General features: G+C 44.2%; 1 protein-coding gene across 4 annotated transcripts in view; it reads right to left on the reverse strand.

Moving 5' to 3' along the window:
- FAM169A (family with sequence similarity 169 member A) overlaps nucleotides 1-16691 on the reverse strand; it is a 39359-nt gene extending 22668 nt beyond the window's left edge. The window contains exons 1-2 of one of the 4 annotated variants that reach the window (XM_083465313.1): nucleotides 15852-16691; nucleotides 10872-10907 (exon numbers count right to left, since the gene is read on the reverse strand). The gene's annotated coding sequence lies outside the window, so the exon portion shown is untranslated. Of the gene's footprint in view, nucleotides 1-10871; nucleotides 10908-15134; nucleotides 15486-15539 lie in introns of those variants that run through there. The other 3 variants (XM_083465310.1, XM_083465312.1, XM_083465311.1) reach the window with 3 other exon arrangements.
- Nucleotides 16692-17103: the final 412 nt, after the last annotated feature.

The following is a 17103-nucleotide window of genomic DNA, read 5'->3' on the forward strand; positions in this document are numbered from 1 at the left end:
GGTACTGCTTTACTTTAAACAGGGCATAGGGTTTTTTCGGTCCTGAACACTATCCATTACAAAAGTGAACTCACTGCAATTAACAAATTTAATCTGTGACTTTTAAGCCTGTTTGTAAATATACCAAGGACTTCTGAAAGTAAAAATGTAAGTCTGGATTCAAAAGCTGACGTCTGGTCCATATTGATGCGTATCTGTCACTGCTTAGCTTTCTTTTGAAGTTACATAATAAGCCTTTAAAATATGGAGAATATTAAAATTAGCGCTCTCTGACAGGAGAGAAGAAATGTCATGGTGCATCTGTAACAGTGAAACCAGAGGCCTTCATCTTCCCCAGCTGCAATAAAACATGTCTCTTTAGTACTGGCCTCTACAGCCACAGCAGGCGCTATAAGTCTCCTAACGATTTGACTTTACCCCCAATGGTGCATTCTTCCATTGTTTCTTGAGACAGACGGATGCCAACAATGATCCATGATAGATGATAGCTAGATAGCCAGATGGATGGATGGATGATGACAGATGATGGATGATAGATAGATAGATAGATAGATAGATAGATAGATAGATAGATAGACAGACAGACAGACAGACAGATGAGCCAGACAGAAGAAGCTGGAAAGCATCTTGCATCATTTCTAACAACTGAGGACAGCCCAGATTCCTCCTACAACACCCAGATGGCTGCTTCTCCTTCCTCTTGCTTTAAAACCTCTTTGCATTGCATGACAGTAAAACTGTCAGATCAAATCCTCGTCATGCGCTCGGGGTTGTGCTCTGTTCATGAGATAACTACCCGATCGGTCAGTGAATATTCTGGCTGCCTGAACAAACGGGATGTAGCCTTAAGCAACACAAATTGTCGCAGCCATTCATGCAGAACGGAAATTTGAAAAGGGAAGAGACAATAATTCCAATAAATCCCAAACACAACCCATTATTTAATTAGGAGTACGGCGCTTTTGTATGAAACAAGCAGGCACTCTCATTTTTATCACACCGTTAAGAGGAGAGAGACGCTTACATAACAGCATTAAAAGGTTCTTTGTGCTAAGACCCCGAAGTCGTGCCTGCTTTCACTGTAATAGCTACAGACCTTCCACACACTCCGTGGCCGTGCAAAGTGACTACGCTACAAGCAGCACGTCCATCACTAACAGAATGTGCCATTGTTGTGGCTTCTTAGACTGAATTCAATGCAGCACAAAATAAGCAAGTATGGGCACCCTGATTCACTTCAGCATTTTCAATGTCAATATGGCTGATTACAGGAATATCCTGTAATACAATGATGAGCTATACAATGATGAGCTAAAGGGATTTACCTAGGGGAAAAACCAGGGCTGTGGCTGGACAAGAGGGGGAAAGGGCAGAATGTGACAAGCACAGAATTCAGCTTTGAGGGACACAAGGCTATAGCCCATAAGGCTGCAACGTTTGTATGAGTAATAATAACTGCTGAAGTCTGAGAGCAGAGAGGCACTGAATAACATTTGTTCAGGTTGGGAGATTCAAGTATCCTTTCCACTTCTGTGACAATTATGCAAGACAGCAGCAATCGCAGAACAGTTTGCAAAAGGAAGAAATCGTGCAAACATGATCCCTAATTTGTAGAACAGGCTGCAGATTCCAGCTCATCTTAGCTTACATTTTTAATTTTAAGTGCATTATATTAATTGCCACAAAATCTTTTTTTAAAAAAACACAGTTCAACAAGCGCATCTCACAGGCAGCCCATTAAGGACCAAACTGCTGTCACTGAAAATAAATGGGAGTTGCCTGGTCATTTATGTTACTCCCACCGCATTTCAGTATCACACGAGAAAATGAAAGAAATATAATAAATACAGCATGTTCAAAGACTGCTCAGCCTAGAAAAGTGGTTTTCCAGCTGTGTTTGGAGGAACTTTGGGGTACCTTATTGGCACAGTCAGTAACGGAAGACAGGCACTATTATCCATCTTCCACGTGTGGTGTAGAGCCAGTGTGGTGTAGTGGTTAAGAGTGGTAGTCTTGTAATCTGGAGAACCGGGTTCGTGTCTCCCCTCCTCCACATGCAGCTGCTGGGTGACCTTGGGCTAGTCACACTTCTTTGAAGTCTCTCAGCCCCACTCACCTCACAGGGTGTTTGTTGTGGGGGAGGAAGGGAAAGGAGAATGTTAGCCACTTTGAGACTCCTTAAAGGGAGTGAAAGGCGGGATATCAAATCCAAACTCCTCCTCTTCTTCTTCTTCTTCTTCTTCTTCTTCTTCTTCTTCTTCTTCTTCTTCTCCTCTGCGGCATGCAACTGCCAGAAAGTGTTGGGAATGTGTACATTCTAAGCAACTAAGCCAATAACTTGTCCAGTATAGTCAACTCTCTTCAAAGCTCTGAATGGTCTCAGAACAGGGCAGGTTCCCAAGGCGTATGGTACAGCAACTTTGCTAAAGCTAAGCAAGGCAAGAGACAGCCTGGCAGCCCCTATGAATACCGTCTTGAGTTCCATCATACCAGAAAACCAGGGTGTAAACATAGTAAATAAATGCTTTGCCCTGGGATAGCTCCATCAGCAGAGCATGAGACTCTTAATCTCAGAGTCGTGGTTTGAGCAAAAGCGGGTTGGACTGGATGATCCTCAGGGTCCCTTCCAACTCAACAGTTCTGAGATTCTCTGATAAACATATATGGGTGTGGGATTTGTAGTACAATATAACTGAAGGCTGCTGCAGTTCTAAACTTGACCACTCATTGCACTGAGAGAGCTAGAGGAAGGAGGGGGGATAGATGCCCTTAATAAAAAGACCCCTAGCTCTGGCAGGCAAGGCTATGGTCATATGCAGTACAGTATAACTAAGCTTATGCAACCCTGCAAAAGTTTTGTGGTGGTCACACTGCTTCATTTGCAATCAGTACATATCCCCTACTCCCTGCTGAAAACTCATAACTATCTATCTATCTAGCCAAATAATATTTACAGTGGTACCTCAGGTTAAGTACTTAATTCGTTCCGGAGGTCCGTACTTAACCTGAAACTGTTCTTAACCTGAAGCACCACTTTAGCTAATTGGGCCTCCTGCTGCTGCTGGAGCACGATTTCTGTTCTCATTCTGAAGCAAAGTACTTAACCTGAAGCACTATTTCTGGGTTAGCAGAGTCTGTAGCGTGTGTAACCTGAAGTGTATGTAACCCGAAGTACCACTGTATTAGTTTTCCATTTTAAAAAAAACACGAATCAATGCCAAATTACATCAAATTTAATACAATTTTTCCAAAAGTTGACTTCCCACTCCTAGTCATAGTTACGATCCATAGTTTCCCCCACTGCTGTTTGATATTACATATTTATCTCTAATTCACATTTCATAGAATCATAGAGTTGGAAGAGATCACAAGGGCCATTGAGTCCAACCCCCTGCCAAGCAGGAAACACCATCAGAGCACTCCTGACATATGGTTGTCAAGCCTCTGCTTAAAGACCTCCAAAGAAGGATACTCCACCACACTCCTTGGCAGCAAATTCCACTGTGGAACAGCTCTTACTGTCAGGAAGTTCTTCCTAATGCTTAGGTGGAATCTTCTTTCTTGTAGTTTGGATCCATTGCTCCGTGTCCGCTTCTCTTATATTCAATTTACAATTACTAATTATTAATTTTATTATTTATTTTTTATTTAAGTAACATTATACAATACCACAAATGTTTGGGTTTATTTTCACCCCCCTTTTGCTGCATTATATCCTTCTGGAAAGCAACGATGAGCTGGCATTAGGGAAGGATCGCAGAACAAGGTAAAGAAGAATCAACCCAACACTGATGGACCATGATTGTGTCATGATTCAAGAATATGTCTCAGGAGGCACCTGAAACAAAACATAAGTCTGGAGGGACCACCCCTACATTCCCAAAATTTTAAAGTTCTCATTCTCAGCCTAACTTTTAAGCCTTTACTCTCAACTTGCCAGAAGATATGCCCTTCTTTGGTTCCTACATCACTTACTACCACCAGCATCCTATTTACTTAATAATTCATAAATTTATAGCCCACTTTCCCTTCACACCACCTCACCTGGCTCAGAAGATAAAGGAGGAAGGTCCTCAGTACACTGATATCACCTAATCACAAATGCCCAGGCAACCTATTCCGGCACTTTTGTGTAAACACGAAAAATCATGGGATGGAAGAAGATCTTCCCTAGATCTTCATACAGCTGAATGCTACAAGAAGATTACTTTCCACCGTCTTGTTTATCAGATTTAAAAATAGGTTGTCAACATCCACCAAGAAGCCCAGATTAATGCACCAACCATATTATTTGTAATCTCTTCCCAAGGAGCTTACACTGCTCTGTATTAGAAAGTGAGACAAGTCATAGCTTCCGATCTGAATTCAAAGGGAAATTAATGAAGACCCGGTTCCTACTCCTCCTCGCCCTCAGTTTCAACAGATTTTAAATTATGTCAAGGCACAACTATTTATGAAACCTGAGAAACAGCAGCTGCCATGCTTCTGGCTCACATGAAGGTTTCATGTTTTTAAGAAAAGTTTGTTGTTCTTCTGAAAAACAAAGTTCGGTAGAAAAAGCCTCTGACATGTAACGCTACAAATATATATCCTGTTGAATTGCAAAAGGAAAAATAAAACGGGCAAGGGTCAGACGTTTATTCAGCAGCAACCAAGGGGAAATGAATCGTGAACCAACTAAATGGCATATTTCAGAGCTAAACTAGATGAGACAGCAGGAAGTCTGACCAACCACAATTTGTTTTTTAAGCTAAGAGCAGCATTGTTGGGGGCCGGATCACAGAATGGTTGGGTCGTGACGCTGGAGGAGAGGAGCAAACTTCTACAGTGTAGAATACAGTGGTGCCCCGCAAGACGAATGCCTCGCAAGACGGAAAACTCACTAGACGAAAGAGTTTTCCATTTTGGAGGTGCTTCGCAAAACGAATTTCCTATGGGCTTGCTTCGCAAGACGACAATGTCTTGCGAGTTCCTGCTGGTTTTTTTCCCTCCCCCCCTTTTTCTAAGCCGCTAAGCCGCTTATCAGCTGATCCGATCAGCAGATAAGCCGCTAAAAGCCACTAATAGCGCTAATAGCGCTAATCTGCTAATCCTTCAATGGGCTTGCTTTGCAAGACGAAAAAACCGCTAGACAAAGAGAATCACAGAACGGATTCTTTTCGTCTTGCGAGGCACCACTGTACATCAATTGCCCCAATCAAAACTCTTTCCTGAAGTTCAGGGTCCAGCTAAAGATTCTGGGTTATCGGCCAAATCCCACATGCCAGAAGGTTTCCCCAATAGAATTTACCCCATCCCCCAGTCACTTTTAGGATCACCAGAGAAGGTCCAATCAAGATGGCGTCAAAGCCAAGGGATAGCTGGGGAAGAAAGAAACACGACATGATTCTTACGCTTGTTATCAACATCTCCCACAAGCGTGGAACCCAACCTGTCCCTGAAAACAATTAAACCTGCAAGAGAGCGTTCCAGGGGCTATAGCAAACATCGGAGGTCATTCTTCAAGGGGGGAAATGTGGCAAGGAAGCATCAGAGGTTGTTCTGCAAGTGTGGAGGGGGCAGCAATCGTGGCAAGGGAAGTCTGGTGTCAGACGCCTCCTCCATAGAGCTCTGACATCCGTAGGTCCAAAAGGGGGTACTGCGAGGAGAGGGCTGGGGAAAAGGCACAGCTATCCCCGTCGCCTGATTCACCTCCAAACCAAAAGAAAAAACACAGCATCCCTGGAGGCTGGTGTCATTGATTTCCCATCCATAGTTCCCAATGGGAGGGAAATCATTAAAGGAGGAGACAGAAAAGGACAGAGGACCACAAGAGCTCATACTTCTGCCCTGAAAGCACAAACCCCGCAGAGCGATGGATGTGGCACTTCAACAACAGCCAGCTCTCTCTCCCACCCCTCTTCAGGATTGCAGACCCTCACACCATACTGGAGCAGAAGCAGGGTGGATAAAAATAAATGACTCAAAAAAAGAAAAATGATTTTTTTTATTTAAAAAGGATTTTTTTAAAAAATGCTTTTGGATGAAAAATCTTTCTAAATATAGTTTTCTATTTAAGTTACATTATAGTCCAAAGTAGGGACGCGGGTGGCGCTGTGGGTAAAACCTCGGTGCCTAGGACTTGCTGATCGTAAGGTCGGCGGTTCGAATCCCCGCGGCGAGGTGAGCTCCCGTCTTTCGGTCCCAGCTCCTGCCCACCTAGCAGTTCGAAAGCACCCCTAAGTGCAAGTAGATAAATAGGTACCGCTTTATAGCGGGAAGGTAAACGGCATTTCCGTGTGCAGCACTGGTGCTGGCTCACCAGTGCAGCTTCGTCACGCTGGCCACGTGACCCGGAAGTGTCTGCGGACAGCGCTGGCTCCCAGCCTCTTGAGTGAGATGAGCGCACATCCCTAGAGTCGGTCACGACTGGCCCGTACGGGCAGGGGTACCTTTACCTTTATAGTCCAAAGTCTATTCATCAGGAAATAAGTGTATGTTTTAAGTTTTTCAGGTGTTCTAAAACGCAGTCAAGTTGTTGATTTTTAAATTGTTTAACCATATCAGTTAACAAACATGGATACATATGCTATAATGTTATTGTTTTAGTTAAATAAATTGTTTAAATTGTTATTAAGGAAATGATTATTTTTCTCCTTCCAACAAAGTATAGCAGAAAAGCTGTCCAAATATAAAGAGTTAACTTATTAAACCTCACAATAATTTCATAATTATCTGTCTATGCATTTATAGTAGTTTAACCAAATCAGTAATTCTTGATACAACTGTAAAAACTACTCTGAAAATTTTTTATTCCGAAAATGGAACCTTCATCTGGTTGTAAATATTAAGATTATAGCAGCAAGAATGAGCCTTTCTGTAAAAAAGAAAAGAAAAAGGGATTTAAAACAAGTGTGACTGACTAGTGATTTAAATCGTGATTTAAATTGATTTAATTTAAATCAAATCCTCCCTGAGCGGAAGTGTCCCTCTCAACTTGTGGCATGCTGGCAGGTTCTTCGCCAGAGGAAAGTCTCAAAACAGGTAGTGATAAAGGGGGATATCAAATCCAAATCCAAACTCCAATAGGGAGGGGCAGGGCTGAGCTGGATTCCAGGGATCTGTTGGGTCCCAATCTGGTCTCACTGCCGTTGTATGATGACATTAGGCCTGATCCAGGCTTGCTCACTATGCTAGCCTGGAAATGGCATAGGAATCGGACCCAAACATCCGCATCCTGCACACCTTCCACCATGGTCAGCAAAGTCTGCAGATATGGCAGTAAGCTCTACCACCCTGTGGGGGTTGGGGTTAGGATTGCCACACAAGAAGGGCGGGGTGATATATCAACATATCATCCAAAACCGCTTTGAAGTCCGTATCGTGATATTGGTTTCATAATTTTTGACCTGGCAATAACACGAGTGTGTGTGTGTGTGTGTGTGTGTGTGTGTTTTATGAGAAAATTACAATGTGGGGAAAACAGTATAGCTAGCAAATGCTTCTCCCGATTCCTGCAGGCCCTATTAACTCTGCCAGCTCAGCTCTTCCCTGCCTCACGTAGGGGACAGCGAATCACAAGAGCAGGCGCTGGCAAAAATCACGATGCAGGAAAAACCATGAAGCCAGCCAAGGCCTCTACATAGCTCCTTCCTTATTTTATACATTGCGATACGTCAATATATTGCGGTGTTTAGCTAGTGATATATCACACTGTTGAAAACCACATATCGCCCAGCCCTACACACAAGTGTTATCAACGCCATCAAGATGAGTTGAAAAATGCACAGAGAAATAACATCTTATTTGATTCATTCCTTCAGCATTATTTCCCACCACATTTCCAAACTTCCTTCAGCCACCATGAAAGCTAGCAATTTATAATCATACACAGTGGGAGAACAAGAACTCACAGGACTTTTATGCACTTTTACATTGTAGAGGATACAAAACTGCCCTAATGAACTTTCACACAGCTTGTAAGCCACAGACAGCCCATCTCTGGGAAACCATAAGGCTTTCAAGCAGAAACCATATGGGTCAAAATCAAAAATTGACATCTTTTTACGGCTCAAGCAGAACAACGACCTTCTGTCAGATCAAAGTCTAACTCAAGGCAATTGGGCCCCCTGGGAATGCTCTGCCTAAGAACTGCCACATGTGTTAGAAAATGGCACAGGGAAGTAAAAAGTTCTGCTGGCTCTTCTCATCAGTGCACCAGGTTAAATATCCTGCTAGATATTTTAATCCAATTTAAATTGGCCAATATTTGAAATGTGCTGCTTTGAGTGTTTTTAGCATTATAAAATCAACAGGTCGAATTTTACAAGGCAAAATTAATCTAGATGGGACAATCTAACGTCACCCAAAGTAGTTTATCGTTATTCAAATATTTATAAACCGCACTTTAGTATAAAATATTGCAAGGTGGTATATAACATCTAACTTTAAAACACAATACTGGTTTCATGATCCCACAAAGTCTTGTGCAAGGATACTTATGTCAGTTGTGAAACAGATTAAAGGTATCTGGAGCACATATGTGAAACCTAAAATAACAAAAATGCAAGATTGATTTAAATGAGTTATAAGATTTATATACATATATACTGTATACAATTTTCTCCACTCTCGACGTAGAGTCTATATGAGAAACAACAATCATGTGGTAACCAGAATTAATTACTCTCATGAAAGCACACAGCTCTTTCAGTCTTCAGAATAGTTTAAATGCCTTGAATACCACAAAGGCAGGTTAACAGGGCCAGGAATTGATAGGAACACAGGGACCTTTCCAGGGTCAGAACTTCTACAGATATGCCTCCTTTAAGGGCACACAATTTAGAGTTGTACACAATGCATTGGTAGGGAGATAACTCCCATAGCTCTTTGAGAAACTGAGCCCCTTTAAAGGCACAGGAAAGGGAAGAACGCTGTGCATTAAAAGTATATCAATTCAGATAATGGTCGTCAACTGTGCTTGCCAATATCAAGCAACATCAAAGCGAAGCTTCCAACTTCTTTGAACTCTATGTTGTGTTGCTGGTGTAGCACTATGGTGCGGAACCTTTTTTCAAGCTGAGGGCCGCTTTCTTTCTTGGTGTGTTTCAGGGGGCCACGTGGCAAGGGGTGCAGCCAGAGGCAAAAGCTTGCAAAGCAATGGATGTGAATTCTACCTCTGCACAGTAGGCTAGTTTGCATACACACTCACACACCCCTCTCCATCTTCCACCGAGGCAACATCAGGGACACATGGACTTCAACAGAGTTAATTTGCTAGGATGATACCAAACCAGCCAAAACTACCATTGCAATGCAATCATCTCAGGTGCGAGAACAAGAGTGTCCAGAAAAGTTCTTAAGCTCCTGCTGCTCAAATATGTTGCTGGTTGCACCCATCTGAAAGCAAATGCTTTCGTCACTTGTCAACTTTACATGGTCAAAATGGTCTTTGCCATCATGCTACGTCACGATCAACGGCGCAATCAACAAACACTCCATGGGTAGCAGCTCCATGCCACGCACCTCCTCTTGCACTTCCAAAGGAGCCTGGCAATCTTTAGTGTTCCAGCCGATGCACACATGTGTACCTGAACTAACGTTTGTCAGGATACTTTTAACTGGGAGCAACAACCAAGAGAAGGATGAAGACAAGCATATCCAGCTGGGACAGCTCAGTAGATACAGCACGAGACTCTTAATCTCAGGGCTGTGGGTTCAACTCGGACAAACGAGTCCTGCACTGCAGGGAGGTTGGACTAGATGACCCTCATGGTCCCTTCCAACTCTATGATTCTATAATATAAAAGAGAGCTCACACCACATTCCTCACCCACAAGGTGCGCCTGGTAGCCCCCATTGATAGTTTGGCTGATACAAACTGAATGCTTGTTCAGATCCAACTTCTGCATCTCCTTCAAGGCTTAGACAGGCAACCTGCCTGATATTTTTATTTGCTTTTATAAGCATAACATGCATAGTTATCCTTGTTTTAAAAACTGTGGCTTGGATCCTAAGAAAAGCTGCTGTACTAAGGAAATTCACAGGAAGTTTCACATGCACTCCTTATGCCATTGCCATCCGTGCATCGCGAAAAGCCTCCGATGGGCTGAGGAGACTGACAGGATGCAGATGTGACGCTCTGCCCATCTTCGCATAATTCCCCTCTGCCCCACCACATCGTTCAGGAAGGTCCCCTGGCCCTACATCAAAACTTTTCAGGGGACTGGAAGTTATCCTTCTGTGAATTTCCTTAAGCTAATTTATATTAGGTTCCAAAACAGTGGTCTCCCCACTATACCCACCTTCCACCCTCAAGGTACAAGCACTGCTCCAGAGATTCAGGGCCATTAAGTGCCTTGATTCCATACATTATGGGTTCTTCGGGAAGGAAGGCTGGGATAGAAATGTAATACACAGGGAGTGCCAGTCAGTCTGTCAGTGCTGCCTAACAGCTGGCTTCCATTGCAAACATCCAGAGCACATCTGAATTGGAATCACAGTTCCCAGCCCACCGCAAAGGAAATTTCAATATGCTCCAGAGGGGTTTGCTTCCAAGGAAGCAAGCTTAGAATTCAAATGGCGGCAACTTTTGCAATGAGGCCCTTTTATTTTCTGAAAACTTTTATATACCTTTTTTCCAGATATAAACAGCCCTTGTTCTGCATATAACCTTAGCAGATTTTGTACCACACACCCACGCTGCACAAAGCTGCCAGACAGATAAATGACCAGTTTACAAAAATGCTTGGTATTCTGCCAAGCATGGGGTACCTCTGTTGTACAGCCATTTATTTTATTATTTTTCACAATTGTTGTTCCCCACACAATGGAGGCTGGATATAAACAGATTAGAGAAAGTAAGAGAGTAGTAAATGCTAACAAATACTCACAGTCCCTGGGGATTTGATGTGGTCAGACAGTTTATGCTGGGAAAAAGAAAAACAGAATTATTAGGATCCAGAGGTGACATTTACTGAGATGAATGGAGGTATGACATACCTCTTGTCAAAGTTATTCTGCCAGACCTATTAAGACAGCTTAAGACTCTCACTTCCTAACAATGAGCTTTGTTTTCTAGCCCATTGGTTTGCAAAGTTCTGCGCAATATGAGGCATTCTATGACAACAAGAATGGAAGCCAGTTTCCCCCCCGGATTCTGATCTTCCCTTGCAACAGGAGCTATTCTAGGGCACTGGTCGTAAACTGGTAGATTAGGACCCACAACTGAATTGGATCCTGATTTCATGGGGGTAGCAACAAGAGAACTGCCCCCCCTTCTCTGCATTCCATCTTTAGAAGTACAAAGAAAGGGTCTTTCCTGTGGTGCACCCTAACTATGGAACACATTCCTGAAGGAGATATGTCTGGTGGGAAGTGGGACTCCCCATCTTCAATGCATGTTCTGGATGAAACTGGATCCCAGATCTGAAAATGTTGAAGGCTACTGGTTCTAATTTGCACAGCCAGGCTAGAGATTTTGAGGGCAAATTTTGAATGTATGCAATATTTATTTTATTATCAACCCTAAAGCAGTAAAACTTCAACAATGTCAAATAATATAATAATAATTTATTATTTATACCCCGCCCATCTGGCTGGGTTTCCCCAAGCCATGCATTGTTTATAACTTAGCACATAAAATTGTACTAGTTGGCATATTTAGGGAAATCTACAGATGTTTACTCCACAATAAGGCCCACTCTACATAATGGAGCTCATTTCTAGGTAAGCGTGCATAGAATTGCAGCCTTGTAAATGCCTTAAGTTTTGTACACGCAAAATTTAAAATATACCATCCCTAGAGAGAGGGAGCTGCACACTGCTGCACCCTATGCTCCCCTAGGGTATCTGCGTCAGTCCTTTGAGAAGAGAGGCGGAAAGCTCCACCGCAAGGGGTCAGCCATATCAAAAGGACAGCAGATACAGGGTACTTGCATCTAATATCTCCAAACTAGATCAAAGGTCACCAGGAGGAAGTGGCAAGCTGCAGCTACGGCTCTCTTAGCTCTTCTCACGGCCTTGGCAGGATCATCTAGGATGCATCTTGGACTCAAATCTACAGAATTCTGAGGAATTAACCTTCTCTCCGGCAGTATTTTGTCTTCCACAAATAAATCCATACTAAACATTTTGAGTAGATAAAATTATTATCTTAGAGAACATTTCACTCCTTCCAAAACAGACAAAATATCTCATAGAGGGTAGGAAGTTTTTTTTGCATTTCCCCAAATGGCCATTTGGTGGCGGTTGGGAAATCTGGCGAGGAGGTGAACAAGTCCTTCCTTCCTACCCACAATTTTCAAGTCCCACCTCCCCAACCAAGCAGATCTCTGGCACACCCGCACAGACTAAGGATGTCCTCTAGAACTAGGGTGATTGGGTGCAAATGAGGTAAGGGCTCAGGCACCTTTAGTAACTGTGCAGAAGAGGGAGCTGCAATACCTCCTCAAATCCTCCCTTCTTCTGCACCTGGCCCCTCCTAGAGCAAGGTTCTTAGTGGGAGAAGGAAATACCTCTCCTGCGCTTCTCAACAGCAGTTCTCTTTTAAGGAGAAGTTATTGCTCATCTAAGCCCCTACTCTAATGCCAGTCACATGCTTTAAAATGGTGTCAGCAGGCGATGCTGTAAACACTATCCATGTGCATGGTGCTTTAGAGAATACAAGAGGACAGGTCTTCATTACAGCACTGCCAGTAATTGCAATGCAATCTGAAACTGCCAAGGCCCTGGTATGAAATCAGTTTGCATCCATCCAGGTCCCAAAGTCTGGGGAACAGAGATGGATGCATGCTAAGTAATTCTCAATTAAGAGCCCCGGTAATTCCTAGGATCAAAACAGAATTTTGCCATGGTGCAGAAGTTGTCCAACTTGGTCAGAAAACCAGTTCCCAAGGCTGTAAGAATTATGAGGCTCCTCAACTTTGAGACATAATGTGAAACAGATGATTTGGCTGAGGCAAGTTGATAAAATGACAAAGGGCACGTACAAGACCCATGAGCAGAAGGGTGTGAGGGATACTATGGCAATGGAGAACTTTGCGAGGGAAGACAGGACACAAATTGTTTGTCAGCCTTGAAATCAACCCAAGGGAGCATGGGGTATTAGACATACTGTACTATGAGTAGTCACTCACCACCACGCAAATTGGAGAAGCTCAAGGCAGGCCACTTTGGAAACACATTCTTAATTTATAATGCCTCTGCATGGTGCTTCCCTTCACAGCAATATGCACAAAGGCAGGCACACGAGGGACACCATCATGTCTATTGTTAGTAGCACACCTTAATTTATTTACACCAGCAAAAGGAACATGGCACACAAAAGCATCTTGCTAGAATCAGGTATGAAATCCCTCAAGAACAGCTGAGAGTTCTACAGCAAAGACGTAATAAACTTGCTACTACAAACACACACACAAAGCCCCAAGAGCCCAGACCTCCCTAGAAACTTTCCTGCACACACTTTGGGAATCACCACTCCTGGTAATTAACCTAAATTTAAACTGCACTCCTGAACTTACTTGCCTGGGAATGAAGCCGACCAGATTTGTCTCTAAGTAGGATTGGACTGTGCTGTAACCATGTGCAAGACTACCCATTCCTATAAGCCAGGGTGCCCAAACTTTTTTCAAAGAGGGCCAGATTTGATGAAGTGAACATGTGTGAGGGCCAACCAATGATGTTGAGCTTTTTTTAGGATTTAGGTTGTTGAGCTTTATTTTTTTACAATTTCACCCCAAAGTTGTTGAGCTTTTAAAGGATTTTATCCCAGGGCATATGCTGCCACGGGGGCCGAATTTGGCCCCCAAAATGGACTTTGGACATGCCTGCTATAAGCCCTATATAAATCACAAAGTTAACCTGTGACTTGTTAAAAGATCCTGCCAAATACTTTCATGTAAACCAGGATAGGTAAAAGGTAGATCCTCAGGATCTACAACTCTAGGTGATTTGCAGTTGATAAATTACTTCTTACTCCGTATAATTTAACGCAAGTGAAAATACATATTTCTCTGGCATGGCTAGTCTTGTTCTAAGTTTCTCTCCTATAAAATATGATTAAGTGTTTGCTATTATGCCAATAAAGGCTGAATGAATGAAATGTGTTTGCTTTTGACTAGGTCTTTGTGCAGTTCAACTGGCCAGCTTTAAGAGTCCTATGTTTAAGTAAGTTCCTGATCTGAAGTAACTTAGATGTAGATTTGTACTCTTATATACAGTACTTTTTTTCTCAGCGTATAGCTTACAGGACATGCTGCCAAGTACTGGGGTACAAAGCCCTACATAGCTGGGAACCAGGAAATCAAAAAGATAGTCTCACCACTTCACTTGTATATCCAATTGATCACTGTGCTCTGCAGGAGAAGGCCCCCTGTGGATACCATGTTATCAGGAGGTTTCTTTCTTGGGATATAGGAATCAAGCCTTTAATGTGGTAGCAGCCTATGGGAAGCCTTCCCATTCCATATTAAACAGGCAGTCTCTGGTGTGTGTGTATGTTTTTGGCACCTACTCAATACCTTTTTTCACCAAGCCTTTGAAGTTGAATATCTTTACATCCCAGTCTGCATTGGAACGAATTCTAACTTTTTATATATGTAATTGTTTTATGCATGGAAGTGTTTTTCATTGTCCTTACACTTGTCTTCATGGTTGTTAACTGTTTTATTTGGTATATACAGTAATTGTTTATTTTTTCAGTTGCTATTACCCACCCCGGGACCTTATGGTAAAGGGAAACCCAATACTAAAATATACAGCTGCTGACTCCGCCGTTCACACTACTTTGAATTTCTTGCAGAAACAGACCTCACAACCCTGAAACCGACCCACCCCCGACATAAACAATCCAGAAAAAGCAAACCTCTCTCACACCGACATTTTTAAAATGCACAGATGTTTGCAAATACCTCCTCAGAGTCCACCATCCTTTCATTCCAACAGGCTTAAAACGAGTACTGGGCAAGAATAACGCGCACCAACAACCCTCCCACCACAATTATTGGCCTACATACAGTATCACAGTAAGAAAAGGCAGAAGGGGGAGGGGCGCCAAGCCGCCGGAACAGAAAAGGGAACCTTGCCAATTAACGATTATTATCCCCCCCCTCCGGATTACACTTGAACCCCTCGAAATCCCATGCGCCCGTTACCTTTGCCGCCGCCCTCGGTGACCCCACGCCCAGCGCTGCGCCCGGAGCGCGGGTTTAATTCATTCTCCACAGCTGAGGCCGGCAAGAAAAGGCTGCAGGCACACGCCGCGCTCCAGAGAGGAGACGTGGGCGGGCGAAAAGCCGGAGGGAACGGACGGGGCGCCGGTGTGAGGAGGCACCTTTGGTCGTCCCTAGCAGGGGCGGTGGGGGTCGGAAGCCCCCCGTGCTGCGCCCAGGTTCCTTCGGGCACCCGAGGGGCGCAGGCACTCGGATATATGCAGGCGCAGCGCAGGAAGGCCTAGAGAACAGGGAGAGGGTGGGCTTAGAGCGCACGCCAAGGGGGAGCGCAGGGAAAGAGGGACGCGCGCACACGCCAGCGGCCGGGTCTCCGCTGCCGTCGCCTACCTGGCTTTACGCGACGACAAGCGCAGTCACTTCCTTTCGAGGAGGAGGAGGGACCCCGACCCCCAAGATGACCACCACTCCCACCCGGGCTGCCTAGCAACAACTAGGAATCCTGGATCCGGTGCTTGCCAGGCCTGGATTACCAGGGAGAGTGGGGAGCAGGTTGTCACCAGCCGAAGGCTGCCCCATCTCCTTCCACGCCCCCTGCATTCTGCACTCACTCACCTCGGGCAAATCTACCTCCTCCGGGGCTGCAAAACGGACCGGGGTGGCGGCGGTGGCTGGGCCGGCTAAGAGTCCACCTAGGCTCACCTTCTGCTCCTCTCGCCGTTGCTACTGGGCGCCTGATAGCATCATCGGCGTCCCTCCCCCTGCCGCGCTCGCCTCTCCTCTCCCTGTTTCTGACGCACTCATTCTGCAACGTCTGGAGCTTTCAGCTGCACCCACTCCAGCGCGCTTGCAGCTCTCCCTCCTCAGTGCATCGCCCAGCCGGCAAGAAGCTGCTGCTGCCACCGCCGCCGCTGCTGCTCCAACAACAAAAGAAATCCGAGGACAAACGAGACCTTGTGCGTAAAATCAACTCAAGCCTTCCTTTTGTCGTGCTCCAAAGATGGCACAGCTGGGCGAAGGATTTATGAATGCAAAATGAAGGGTAACGTTGGCACAACACACCACCTACCTTTCCTTCCAAAAGGCTGCAGCAGTGCTCCACTACAGCAGTCGCTGCAAATATTCCAGAGAACAAAATGACTGATAGCTGCCAGTGATGGGCAGGCGGCAAAGAAACGCAGAGATGGAGAAAGACATTTGGAGAGGGTTGGCGGCACTGCGATCTCTTGTTTGGGTATGGCAGAGTAGCGAGGGCTATAACGTTAATGACCGTCTTTGTTGAACGTGCAGTAGGCAAATGCTTAGAAATTGATTGGAAAGATGATTTTACAACAAAGGGGAGTTTGGAGCTGGAGGAAAGGATGTTCATGTATGTTACTGCAATGAAGAAAAGAAAGGGCGGGCATTAGTGATGGTCCATGTATTGTAAATAAGCCATAAAACTGGCATAGGATAACACAGAAGGAAAGTCTCCGTTTTATTTAATAAGAAACAGTGTATTTAATCATCTAGGCTCCTGGACTGCAGGTCTTTGACTGTGTTTTGCAATGTCTCCCACAGAAGTAAATATCACTTTGCTCAGTGGGGTTAGGTCCTGGTAAATCTGCAATCTATACATGCTTATTGTGGAGTAAATTAAATGGAACCGCTGGGACTTGCAGCTTGATTCTCCATATTTACTCAGAAGTCAGGTAAATCCCATGAAGGCAATGGAGTTGACTCCCTAGTAAATATGCATGAGCCTCAGTTACAATAAATACAATGTGTGCTTACAAAATCAAGTATATATTTCCTTTGGACCTTTATAAATTTAAATGCATCTGCCCCATTGGGCTTGTTGTAAAGATTGAGTTTAGGCTAAGCTTGCTTTCTAGCTCTACGCCAGGTATGGGGAACCTTTGGCCAGGGGTGATGGGAGTTGTAATTCAGCAACATCTGGGGCTCCCCCATTCTG

Source organism: Podarcis liolepis (genome assembly GCF_965112155.1).
Source record: "Podarcis liolepis genome assembly, chromosome: 11".
In the NCBI taxonomy this organism is placed as follows: domain Eukaryota; kingdom Metazoa; phylum Chordata; class Lepidosauria; order Squamata; family Lacertidae; genus Podarcis; species Podarcis liolepis.